This window comes from Brassica rapa, chromosome A01 (assembly GCF_000309985.2).
Source record: "Brassica rapa cultivar Chiifu-401-42 chromosome A01, CAAS_Brap_v3.01, whole genome shotgun sequence".
NCBI classification, from domain to species: Eukaryota; Viridiplantae; Streptophyta; class Magnoliopsida; order Brassicales; family Brassicaceae; genus Brassica; species Brassica rapa.
This window is the reverse complement of record NC_024795.2, coordinates 17,635,792-17,649,361: the sequence shown is the minus strand read 5'-3', so window position 1 is coordinate 17,649,361 and position 13,570 is coordinate 17,635,792. Positions and strand designations below refer to the sequence as shown.

At 29.0% G+C, this 13,570-nt stretch overlaps 3 long non-coding RNA genes across 3 annotated transcripts; 2 read left to right on the top strand and 1 right to left on the bottom strand.

Moving 5' to 3' along the window:
* The first annotated feature begins 555 nt into the window (after positions 1–555).
* On the top strand, positions 556–1,289 carry LOC103828899. The gene is made up of 3 exons (XR_004450741.1): positions 556–881; positions 1,004–1,131; positions 1,214–1,289. It is a non-coding gene; the product is annotated as an uncharacterized LOC103828899 (long non-coding RNA).
* A 194-nt stretch (positions 1,290–1,483) lies between these two features.
* LOC117127800 lies at positions 1,484–12,975 on the bottom strand. Its single transcript, XR_004450752.1, has 3 exons — positions 12,962–12,975; positions 4,172–4,173; positions 1,484–1,718 (listed from the first exon to the last, which is right to left on the bottom strand). It is a non-coding gene; the product is annotated as an uncharacterized LOC117127800 (long non-coding RNA).
* Positions 1,621–3,621, top strand: LOC108871381. The gene is made up of 3 exons (XR_001958119.2): positions 1,621–1,707; positions 1,842–2,595; positions 2,787–3,621. It is a non-coding gene; the product is annotated as an uncharacterized LOC108871381 (long non-coding RNA).
* Positions 12,976–13,570: the final 595 nt, after the last annotated feature.

The following is a 13,570-nucleotide window of genomic DNA, read 5'->3' as shown; positions in this document are numbered from 1 at the left end:
TTTTGATTAGTGCTCTCCTCAACTGATACATGTGACCGTGTCGAATCACAACTTGAGAACAAGTTTCCCAAAACAATTGAACAAGCTGTAGAAAAATACTAGAACACATTCTTTTGCGAAGTTAATCATTGTATTTTTTTTTTTGGTTTTTATTTATCTATCCTATACTAAAAGGGGGATTTCATCTTCCCTTAAGCATGCCACGTCATCATAAATAATTGGCCAATCACAACATTTCATTCTCGGTTTGGGTTTCAATTTTTTATGTATGGGCTTGGAATTGGTTTTGATTTCGATTGAGCATTTCAGGTCTACCTAAACCTACGTCTACGAGACCAAGTCGTGTATCTCTCCGCCTCTTCCCCATTTCTCTTCGTCTTCTTCCTTGAAACCTCAGCGTTTCAGTTCTGATCATCCCCTTCTTCACTTTTGGATTCTTCCCAATCAATTTCGCAATCAATTTTTTCAAGAAAGCCAAACCGATTGCTGGTTCTGCCTCTCAGAAGAACATCCAGTATCTGAGCATGGAAGCTGTGATCTCAGCTCCAGGTAAATTCAATAATCGTATTAGGTTGTTCAACCATTACAGACCAAGCAAAAGCTAAAGAAATCTCCTCATGTTACTTCAGCCATGCCGTTGATGACCGTGTAATCAATCTATACAAAACCAATCACGTCCTCTTCTTGAAACATTCATCTGCTCACGATTCGGTACGACGAATCTCTCTCTGCCGTGAAGAAGACCCTCGAAGGAAAATCAGATTCGGCCAAGTGTTAAAGTCGGTGCTGATCTCTTAGTCTTCAATAAGTGCTAAAAGCTGCCGATGAGTATAGTAGGAGCTTAACATCACAATACTAGGCAGCTTTGAGAGGCTTATGAGGTAATATACTCGCAAAACTTTTTTTTTTTTTTTTCCTTTTGTTCCTTGAAGAAGTAATGTTTCTTTCAATAACTCGATTTTGTCATGAATGGAATCATGCTGATGTAATTTTATCATTGTAGAATGTTGGAAACCACAGGAAAGAGAGTATCCAGATTGAAGCTTTTGGTTAGTAGACACAGAGAAAGACGAAGAATACTTTTATGCTGATGGGAACTTTGTAGAATATGTTAGGGACAAGGAAGTCAAGGTTCGAAGTACTCATCTCTAATAGTACAACTTATACCTGACGTGCTTTTTAGGTTGTCTTACAAGGTTTGTTTTGTTTTTAGGATGCATGTCCTGACAGTATTGACATTAATCCAATGTAACTATGTCGATGTGCTGCACATGATACTGAGAAGAATGAAGATAATGGGGACAGTAAGGCCATAGGATTAACTTTCTCAAGAAGATATTGGAGTCATAAAGATGTGTATTTCTTAACCTGTAGAAAAGGCGAGTCATTTTGGAAATATTATTTTCAGATTAGCATTGTCGATTATGCATACATCACACACTTAATCTACCTCGGGTTCATTATTACAGGTTTTTCTAGCTTTAAGGAGATTGAAAGGGAACTGGAATAGGATAAGATGACATTTGAGACACAGCTTATCATTAGTTTTGCTAATTCCAGAATGGTGACTTCAGTTAAGTCTCATATTGATTTTGCTATATCAAAAGCTTTGCTAAAATAAAAATGGTGTCCAGTTAACATTAGTTTTCTTTGCATGTATTCAAGATATTTATCATGAGGAACAATAAGTTTTCCAGCGTGAAGCTGGTTAGAGCTTTCTTTTTTTTTTTCTAAGCAACAGCTGGTTAGAGATTTCTAAATCTCATGATATTTATTTACTCACAATATAAGGGAACAATGGGTTTTGCTTCACCTTTTCTTCTCTATTGTAGTTTGCATAGATAAATATGCAGCGACGGCGGTGACGAAAATATTAATCGAGCTGAAGCCTTGCAATCTGATTATGTATTTGACTAAACTTCAGGGTACGTTTATATATACCTTTATCTCTATCTCTATTGCATTGGACTACAATAAACGAGCTCAACCTTTTTCACTTGAGTTAATGACGACTGATTACCACTGCCTGGTCGATGCTCCCTTCCATTTGAACTTAATCGTTCCAAAGGAAACTCTACCACAGAGCCTTAAATTTCCCTACACACCCTTCTGCTACTAACTTATACAAGAAACAATCTCAGGTTCTTTTCTTTGTGTCTTCCATATGCACTACTGTGTTTAGCTAAGACAGTATCTCCACTTTATTACACAGCACAAGCAACAGGGATCGATAGGCATTGGCATATACATATACGGTGCTTTGACTGCTGTCCCCCTAACTAGCTTAGTTAAGGAATGATAAGTTGGCTGTTTGTTGGATATAATATGGTATCCTCTTTGATCTAATGTGCTCGAGTTGATATGGTGTACTAGGTAAATGTCCGAGAATGATCCACTTGGGATTATCCAAGAAAATCAAGAATGTGGCGCCAAAAAATGTTCTTGAGAAAGCAGAAGAGGCAATGGATTATCAGTTGGTGGATGGATCCTGGTTAATGCTGCTTCCACTTCATATAAGCCACACCATTGACTTGAGCATCCTGACATGGAATCTTTGGCAGATGACGAATGACACTCAAATTCAAACATAGATAGGTAATACCAGATTGACTATTAGCGGAATGAAATTGTTGTATGTCGTATCTTCTAATGACGATGTTGAAGAAGAAAAAAACCATAGTATAAATATCTATTTATCTTTTGTTGGTTAGTCTACCATCACAACAGAGTTAGCTCATCATTATTTTGTAAAATCATTCATTAAATTTTCTTTTTAACTGTTATAGGAGGTAAATGAAATACTGTCCCCAGAGGCAGCTGAAGCTGCATATCGCAATGGCAGGTGGACGAATCAGATTCAGATGTTTGCCAAAAATGGTTGCTCAAACGCTAGCCCTTTGTTCAGCTCTTTTGCTCAGTTGGCGAGTGGGTTGATTGCCTCATCTGCCTGTGAGGTGTGAGCTGGCAACACTGAGCAAAACACAGAATATGAAGCGCATTACATTATCCATTGAAGGCGCTTCCTTTCTCCGTGTTCTACAGCTATTGATGATAGCAATACTGGAACCAAAGAGGGAACAAAACATGAAGAACAAACATTATGAAAAAACTAAACGTTGTATTAGAGGCTTAGAGCTCCTTCGGCAAGAACATAGCCAGTGTATCAGTATGACTGAGTTGCAGCTGGATCATAATGCAGCTACTACAACCATATCCAATGTAAACCCCGGTGATCATGCCCTTGGAGTCTCTTCTGTTCCCCCTCTTTCTTTGGGAACTCAGAGGTTTCTATTGAAATTTTCTTTGTTCTAAGTGAGAAAATTCGAACTCCATCAACAGCAGGATCATGCGAGTGTGATAGGCAGAGAAGTAAGGAATTCCGCTTATAGTTCATCATCTGCAACGCTGACCTTATGTGTTGGAAGATTCATAGAACCAGTTACCTATGTGATCCCCAGAAGATATGAAAGGACGTCTGATGTGCAGTTTGAAGTTGAGGAATGTATTGATGTTGGTGCTGTTACAAGAGAATGAAATCAGTTAATTGTTAAATAATTACAGTTGTTTTACGTAAACAGTTTGATAGTTTAATTGTTTTAAATAAAAAATGATTTAAATATATATTTTGGACCGACAACTTAAAATTTATGTTGTCACATTATTAAGTTAAAGACATCAATTTATCATTTAACTATTTTATATTTGATGGACATATATAATTGTTTTAAGAATTACAGATTAATAAATATTTCATGATATTGTTTCTTCTGTATATCTGAATTACAAAAGTATTGATAAATACATTTGATGTGCGTAAGACTATTAGATAATTTAGATTGCACTGAATCATAGAAGTTTTCCAAAAATCAAAGTAGTATTTTTCTAAAATAGCTCTTACATACCAAGTACTAATTTTGTTATATATTTCCTCTATTACATAAATGTCTTATTTCAAGTTTATTTATTTAATTTCAAAAAAATGTCATCCTACAACATCACTATAACTATTTTGAATAAAATAAGAGAAGTGAACTAGCAATATAAAATTAAATACACATATGTTCGGTTATTTTTGGATATTCATTCGGGTTCATTCGTCGGGTTAGGTTATTACACGTTCGAATTTAGATATCCAATTTTTTCTAACTCAATATATGTTTAAATATTTTACTACTTCGATTTGAATTTGGTTCGATTTTTCGGATCAGAATCAGATTCAGGTATCAGGTAAATGCTCAGTCCTAATCCGAAACATCTACTTGATACGATCTCTCAAACATATTTGCTATAAAAAAATGTTATTTATATATTTTCTATAGGAGCATCCACACTCATCCATATAACATGTTTGAGTTTTTGTAGATATAATATATGCCTAAATATTATAAGTGACTTTTTGTAGATATCATGTCTTTTACCGCATTAATCCTAAAAATATATAAATTAAAACTTATATTCATTAATCATATGTGACATATATTAAAACTAATGTAAATAGTGCAGAAAAATTAGTATTCACCATAATAACATTAACACAAATTTACTTCAACAATTTCATAAACATTACTCAAAATTTTAAATGGGAATTAAAAAATACAATAAAATATAACATTATATCATGTATAAGTCAAAAGAGAATAACAAGTGAAAAAGATATATCAAACTAATTTTCCTATTTAATGTGTTAGTCATGTTATCCATTATTTTGTTTCACAACTAGAGAGTCTATTTGATAAAATTAAAACATATGTGGTACAGAGTATAAATTTTTAAACATATATCTAATTTACTAGAAAAATAAAGCAAATGTAAGAAAATTATATAGCTCATAAAGATTTATAAAAAGAAATCCATACTTAAACAAAAAAAATTATATAGTAACAAATTCAAAATGCATAAACCGCATAGCGCGGTGAGGATGTTATCCTCTAATACTAATATGTTTCTATTATAAAACTGTTCAATATGGTTTTAAAAGTCAATAATTATAAAGTTATAACAAAGTTTAAATCGGCTTTAAATTTACAATTGTTTTATAAAAAACCTAAATAATAAGACAATAACTAGGTCTAATTAACACTCACTCATCTTACTTATCAATCTATATATGATTTTCTTTAAAAATAAACAAAAAATTGTGAGTTAAATTATTTGAGATTTTTTATACACAAGGCAATGAATAAATACAAACGAATTTAAATTTCTTACCAAACTAATAGTTTAAAATCGATTGTAAATGTATAAACACTTCGTATTCAAATAATATTGTAATTTTCCGAATTTAACTAGAATTTATACGAATGTCCCGGGCGTAGCCCGGGAAAAGTCCCTAGTTTAAATAGAAGGAAGAACACAAACAAAAGTGGACCAGGGATCCTTTAATTCTATCGAAGTTTAAATTTTATCAAGAGAATTTTGGAGACTAAATCTAACTACACTAGGTGTTTTGTCCGCACAAGCAGACCTATTTTGTTTTGAATATTTATTAGTTTATGTTTTATTAATTCAAAAATCAAAATGATAATTTTTTATTTATATTTTTTTAAAAATTAAATCAAACATCAAATTATTTATATATGACAAATATTTTTATTTATACAAATGTTTTTTTATTAATATTTAATTATAAATAATTTCATATCTTAATTTTCAATTTCTATAATAGAAAAATATTATTTCAAGATAATAATACAATATATAAGAAAACAACACAATATAATAAGAATTATCTTATTCTAAAGTATATATATAAATTATCTTTTTTTTTTTAAATATATTTTTGATTTTAGATAATTCTTAGCTAGTTTTAATCACTTATAATATTAAAAAATTAAATTCGTTTTTATTTTCTACTAATTTATATATTTAATTTATTAAGAGTATAATTGATATTAACCACTCTAACTTTTACCGTGGGAGCTCCGTTGCTAAAAATTAATTTTTTTAATTATATTTTTTACAAAATTAAATCAAACATCAAATTATTTATATATGAAAAATATTTTTATTAATATTTAATTATAAATAATTTCATATCTTAATTTTCAATTTTTATAATAGAAAAATATTATTTCAAGATAACAATACAATATATAAGATAACAACACAATATAATAAGAATTATCTTATTATAATATATATAGGAATTATCTTTTTATTTTTAAATATATTTTTGATTTTGGATAATTCTTAGTTTTAATCACTTATATTATTAAAAAAATCAAATTGATTTTTAGCTTCTATTAATTTATATATTTAATTTATTAAGGGTATAATTGATATTAACCACTCTAACTTTTAACGTGTGAGCTCCGTTGCTAAAAATTACTTTTTTTCATTTATATTTTTTTTTTAAAAGTTAAATAAAACATCAAATTATTTATTTATGACAAATATTCTAATCTATACAAATGTTTTTTTATTAATATTTAATTATAAATTATTTCATATCTTAATTTTCAATTTTTATAATAGAAAAATATTATTTCAAGATAACAATACAATATATAAGATAACAACACAATATAATAAGAATTATCTTATTATAATATATATAGGAATTATCTTTTTATTTTTAAATATTTTTTTTGATTTTGGATAATTCTTAGTTTTAATCACTTATATTATTAAAAAATCATATTCGTTTTTATTTTCTATTAATTTATATATTTAATTTATTAAGGATATAATTGATATTAACCACTCTAACTTTTAACGTGGGAGCTCCGTTGCTAAAATTTACTTTTTTTATTTTTTTATTTTAAAATTAAATCAAACATCAAATTATTTATATGACAAATATTTTTATTTATACAAATGCTTTTTATTAATATTTAATTATAAATAATTTAATATCTTAATTTTCAATTTTTATAATTGAAAAATATTATTTCAAGATAACAATACAATATATAAGATAACAACACAATATAATAAGAATTATCTTATTATAATATATATATAGGAATTATCTTTTTATTTTTAAATATATTTTTGATTTTGGATAATTCTTATTTTAATCACTTATATTATTAAAACATCAAATTCGTTTTTATTGTTTATTAATTTACATATTTAATTTATTAAAGGTATAATTGATATTAACCACTCTAACTTTTAACGTGAGAGCTCCGTTGCTAAAAATTACTTTGCAAATAATAGTATAGATTTCTAATTTTACATGAGGCGTTCTTAGATATAATATAAATTCAATATACCAATATAATTTTAATTTTATCTAAGTTTAAATAAAAATAAAATTAAAAATCCTACTATATATTAATTGATAAGTCAATTAAGTGATTTTTGTTTAGGTGTCATTCAGAGGTGAAGTTTAGAATTAATTCTCTTAATTTGATTGGTTGTTAGTATTTGAATTTTTATTTATTAATTAAAATTTAAAAAAGGAAACTAATACTAGAACTACCTAGCTAATCTAATCTATATTACTATAAAAATAATTAAAAAATTTAACGTTAGAAAAATTAACATAAATCGTTTGTATAAACTATTAAATATCATAGATTACATTATAAAAACTTAAAATATACATATAAATATATATGGTATGATAGAAATAATTATATAAACGATTTTAACATATTTATATTAATAGTGGATACAATAAATTATAGATTAGAGAAAACTAATTAGCCTAAACCTAATAATATTTTTTATACTCACTATATATATATATATATTTAAATGTGTCCAATGATTGCAAAACAGTCAAATATACAACTATAAAAAACATTTAGTCATTTTTCAGTGATAAATGTTGATTGTATAGTTGGGTTATTACTTTCAGAAATGATTAAATATTTGTATATTTAAAAACAGAAAAAATTTATGGTAAGTATTTTAAAATAATATGAATTAATGAAAATATTTATTATAAAATAAAACTGAAATATTGGAACATTATACTAATACGAGACTAAAGTTAATATACTCTATTAATATAATGCTTACAGCTTTGATTATAATAAAATTATATGGTAAATTCTTTAAAATAATATTAATCAATGAAAAAGTTTATTATAATATATAAATTGAAAATCAGAAACAATATATTAATACGAGACTAGAGTTGAGACTCTATTGATATATATTGTTTTGATTATAATAAAATTGATATGCTTATTTTGTAATAGGAAAAAATAAAGGATACATATATAAAACATCAGTGAAGAATAATAAAACTGATTTGTTGTATTCTTGGTTTTATTCTTTGTTATTTTATATTTTTACGTACTTAATGTTTTATATTTTTGCCGAAATACATGTGTTTTACGTAGTACTGTAACTGTTAATTAATTATTTGTAACTATTTTACTTCTAAATAAAATAAAGTGGTAGAAAAAATAATGCAAAAATAGAATGTGTTATAAAATAACTTCTTGTTTACTAATCTTTTGTTTTTTTATTAATAAAAAATTATGTCAAAAAAAACTTTTGAAAACATTATAAAATTTATAGAATTAACACTATATCTCAATAATCTTCTAAGATTATACAATATCAAGAATTTGATTTTCAAACTATTTATAATAAAAGGATTATTTTTAATATTTATGATCATTAGTAAAAATTATAAAAATACAAACATAATATATAATTTTCATAAATATTTATACCCGCAAAATCGCGGATAATCACCTAGTAATTAAACTAAATCAAAAGAAACAACGGAGAATTATATGCACAAACCAAGAACAAAGTTGTTTCAAGAAGGAGAAACAAAGATGAATAGAACAAAAAAGACAACGACTATAATATACCGCTCTGATACAATATTAGTCAGGTAGGAATAGTAGAATTAAATCAATATCAGAAAACAGTTTCGATAGAAACCACAAAGTCTGATTAATTATGCAGCAAGATACAAGACTGCAAAGATATCATACACCTCCAAAAAAGTCTTTTTAAACACAAGGAAGATATCATACGTATTCAGAAATTTTATTCTATTTTTTTAAAGAAAAATCGCTTCCTAAAAGAAATTTTACAAAACAATTTCAAAAAAAAATTCGTAATAAAAATATCTTCAGAAATAATTAGTTAATATATCCTAAGAGTTTTTTTTATTATTTCTGATTTTTTTTTTTAATAAGTAATTTTTAAAAAATTATAAATGATGATATAGTTGGCATTTAACCATTTAGTAAAACTTATTTTGGTCACTTTGATTTTACGCACTATTTTAGAAACAAAAACTAAAAAAGTTATGTACGAGATTTACCCTATGCAGTTTTTCTACCTTCCTCTAGAGAGAATTTTCTCTCGAGTATCGCTTTTTATCAAACACACATATTTCAAAAGGGAAGGGAGAGCTTGATTTTGTTTTGTTATGTAATATATTCGATCATTAAGATCGATTTTGTCTTCGCATGGCGAGTTTGTTTGTGTGTTCTAAACGAAAAATCCGATTATGCTGTTATTATCTGCTTATGGGTATCAATCTTTACTCCCACGTGTGTGAGCCATAAGAGGCGTATGAGTAAAGTTTCCTTGATGCAAAGCAGTATGTATTTGTTGGATTGACCTCAATTGTTTTTTTGGAGATTTAGTAGAATCGATATCTCTATCTCTAGTGATGGTCCGATAAAAAATCTATCTTTGAATAAAATATGAGTTTCCCAATGTAATCAATCGGCGTTAAAGGAACCCTGGCCATAAACGACGGCTGAGGTGAAAGATTGGAGTTAGGTGAGATCGGAAAGGGATTTATGAATTTCATAAAAGGCGAGGTTCTAAAGATTTGTGTGAATCGACTACGGTGGATCTTGCGGTAAAGGAACATCAAAACGGCAAGATAGATGTCGTCTCGCATGAAGACCATGTGTTGATACACAAGTCATACAGATGCATGTGAAGTTGGCACGTGTAGACTGAAGATGAAGTTGAGTTGGTGTTAACACAAATGGGTTAAATTATATATTGTTATTGTAATGGGCCTCGTTTAATAAGTCCGATTTCTTTGTACTTTGCCCTTTGAACCTGATATTAATAAAACAGGTTTACAGAAGAAAAAAAGAGAGGATATTTACCCTATAGAAATATTCTTTGAGAAAAAAATTAAAAAGTTTTAGGTGCATATCTTTAATTAATTAATTTTCTAGACATATATTTACAAATTTATTTACTATTTTTCCAACTAAAGGAATACTAATAAAGTTTTGGGTGATTATTTAATTTAGAAATGGGCAAGATACATACTCCATCTGTTTCAAAATAGATGATGTTTTAGAATTTTTTTTGTTATTTTAAAATAGATGAGGTTTTGATATTTTATATTATTTTTAATTTTACTCAAAACTTTGTAACCAATTAGATGATGCAAGTCATCTATGTAATTGGTTGATTTAAATTATATTTTTTAAACTAATTTTTTGAGAAAAGTAAAAATTTTAATATTTGTGCATTACAGTAAAACATCAATGTATTGTGAAATGGAAGGTGTATTAATTAATTAATTTACTCTTTTTCCAACTAAGGGGGTGTATTAAATTAAGGGGTTTGGGAGATTTTGGAGAGTTTTAATTTTGGTGAGATTTAGGTGTGTTTTGAAGTGATTTGAGTGATTTTAGCAAAAAATTATAAAATAAAAATAAAATTTAACTGAAAATTTTAGAATTGTTTAGGTAATTTGGCAAGATATTTACTGAAAATTTTAGAATTGTTTAGGTGATTTGAAATAATAATATTTAACTCATAATATTTGAAATAATAATATTTACCCTAGCAACACAAGGTCGATGGTGTTTCATAGATGGTTCATGGAAAGATAAGGATTCTTTTTCAGGGCAAGGTTGGTATAGTACTTTACCGGGGTTTGATGGTCTGTTAGGGGCAAGGAATGTAAGGGCATGTCTTTCACCCCTCCATTCGGAGGTAGAGGCTTTGATTTGGGCAATGGAATGTATGAAGAATTTAAGACAGTTACAGGTAACGTTTGCGACGGATTGTTCTCAATTGGTGAAGATGGTTTCGGAACCAGAAGAATGGCCAGCATTCGAAAGCTATTTGGAAGATATCAAACTTCTCAAAAGAAGTTTCCTCAACTCAGACATCATTCATGTTCCTCGGACGGCGAACCTTCGGGCGGATAGCTTAGCACGCAATGCTAGGAAACAATCGTCCTTTGTCGTTCACATGGATGCGGAGTTACCAACTTGGTTTACAGAGTCAACATGAGTCTGTAAATTCTTTGCTGTCAAAAAAAAAAAAAAAAACTCATAATATTTTCTCCAGTGTTGAGAAAATCAATTCTCAAATACGCAGATCTATGAAATAAGTACGTATAGTTCTAATCATGTGAACACATGAATTCATTTCAAAGTTCACTTTTTTCCCTTTTGATTAATCAGTGTTTCTGAAATAGTTGCTTTATGTTGTGTTTGTTTGTGGTAACCTGTCCCTAGCTTGCATCGTGGTAATGACATCTCCCTTTTCTTTCATCATCTTGCATCGTGGTAACCTGTCCCTAGCTTATCTTTCTCTTCTTGATTAATCCATGGCCTGATTAGATACTTTGTTCATGATGGTCTTATAGAGTGGGATGTCTTTCATCAATGAACCATTTCCAGCCTCAGTTATTGCAGGTGATCTAGGCTGTCTGATTTCATCCGAGAATTTGTTTTCAAGTTCCATCTCTTCAAACAGCCTGCGGTCCCTGCTTCTGTGCCAAGAGCGCTTATTCTCTGCTTTCCAATCCTCTTCTTTTCCCTAACAACTGCTTGCTCGATACTTTTAGTTCTTTACTTCATGTCCTGCAATAGCACACTTCCATTGTCTTGGTTGGTACTGCTATACCCTTTAGGTTCTTCAGATATTACTGCTTCTGGATACTCACCATCATGAAGAAATTGAAAGAGTTTAGCTACTGAAGAATATAAAGGCATATATGCAACCTGCTCATGTTTCACCAAATGGAAGGCACCAACAAGGTCCAGCAATAAAAGTTAATCGCTAGAGGTGACATGTCATTTATAATGATACGAACATGTATATTTGTCTACAACAATCTCCCTTTTCCCACTAACAATTGGTGTTGCCATCACTATGACGTATACGTACTTTCTAAATGAAACATGGTGGAAAATTTTAGTTATCTCAAGGGGAAAACACTCAAAACAAAGTTTATGTCCATAATTTTATGAAAATCAACAAAAAGACTTGTGACTGAGAGCTTACTGCCAAACCGGTGAAGAAAAACATGACCTTCCCTTTGCCAGCTATTATTTTCTTTGTGGAAACTAAAAAATTGTCATTACAAATAGTCTAGAAATAAGAAGAAAAAAAATGTTGCAATCAAGATTACATTTGTGTAGCATATGCCCACATAATTACTGCAATATTTGCTCTCCAGTTATTAGCATTCACTCTTTGTTGTTATTCAATACCCTGAAAATTTTCATCAATTGTTTTCCTCTTCGACTTCTTCATCTCTACTTTCTTCAACAATTACGTCTTCAGGAAGAAACATATCTGAACAGCATTCCTTACGAAGATAGCTGTGTAAAACAACACATGAAAGTACTAACTTTCTTGCGTCTTATACGTAAATGGTGGTGCACATTTGAAGATGAGAAATCTAGATTTAAAGATGCCAAAAATTCTCTCTATTACATTTCTCAAGCTTGAATGACGATGGTTGAACAATTCATTTTGATTTACCGGATCTTTTCCTTATCCTCTAAAATCTTGAAGATGATAACGGGTACTTCGATATGGAGCTAGAAAATTACGACGATTAGCATATCCACAATCGACCAAATAAAACTTTCCTGAAATTTTAGAATGTATACAAATATGAGAAATACGTAAATTAACATAAGATTTTTTATCATAAGAAAAATATGTACCTTCTGGAACTTTTAGCCGGTTGCTACTTCTTGTTAAAGCATCTTGTAATATTTTTGCATCATGAGCTGAGTCTTCCCATCCACTAAGAACATACATGCATTCTAAATCAAAATTACATGCAGCTAAAACATTTTGCGATAGTTGTCCTTTTCTGTTATGATAACTAGATGAATCTTTTCCAGTTATCATGGAAATAATATGTGTACCATCAATAGCTCCAATGCAATCCTAAGAAAAATATGAAGTCAGTGTTAAAATTTAATTACACCTAAAGAATACAAAAAAAACTATTTACCTTAAAGTAAGGATAAAACCTTGTGATGTCTCTTATGTTTTGAGGCACCGTAGTTCCATGTATAGCTATATAGCTTGAAGCAAGTGCATTTAATACCTTGAGAATTGTATTAAAGCTCCTACTTATTGAGAAACATGGCTTCTTGAATCTATTTTGAGCTTGAATATATCTTGAATTTTGACCAACAATAAACATAAACGTGGCCAACATTTCTTCGACTGAAACGTATCTTGTATCTTTTACTCCCATCCGTTCTCTAATAATAAATCATAGCTTCATAAATACATCAGGATACATACGATATAAATGTCGAAAATGAGCAGGATATTCAACCAATGCATTTTGTATGTATTCATGTCCAAGTCTTGTAGTTGATCTTCTAATTGGGTGTTGTATTTGCAAAATCTG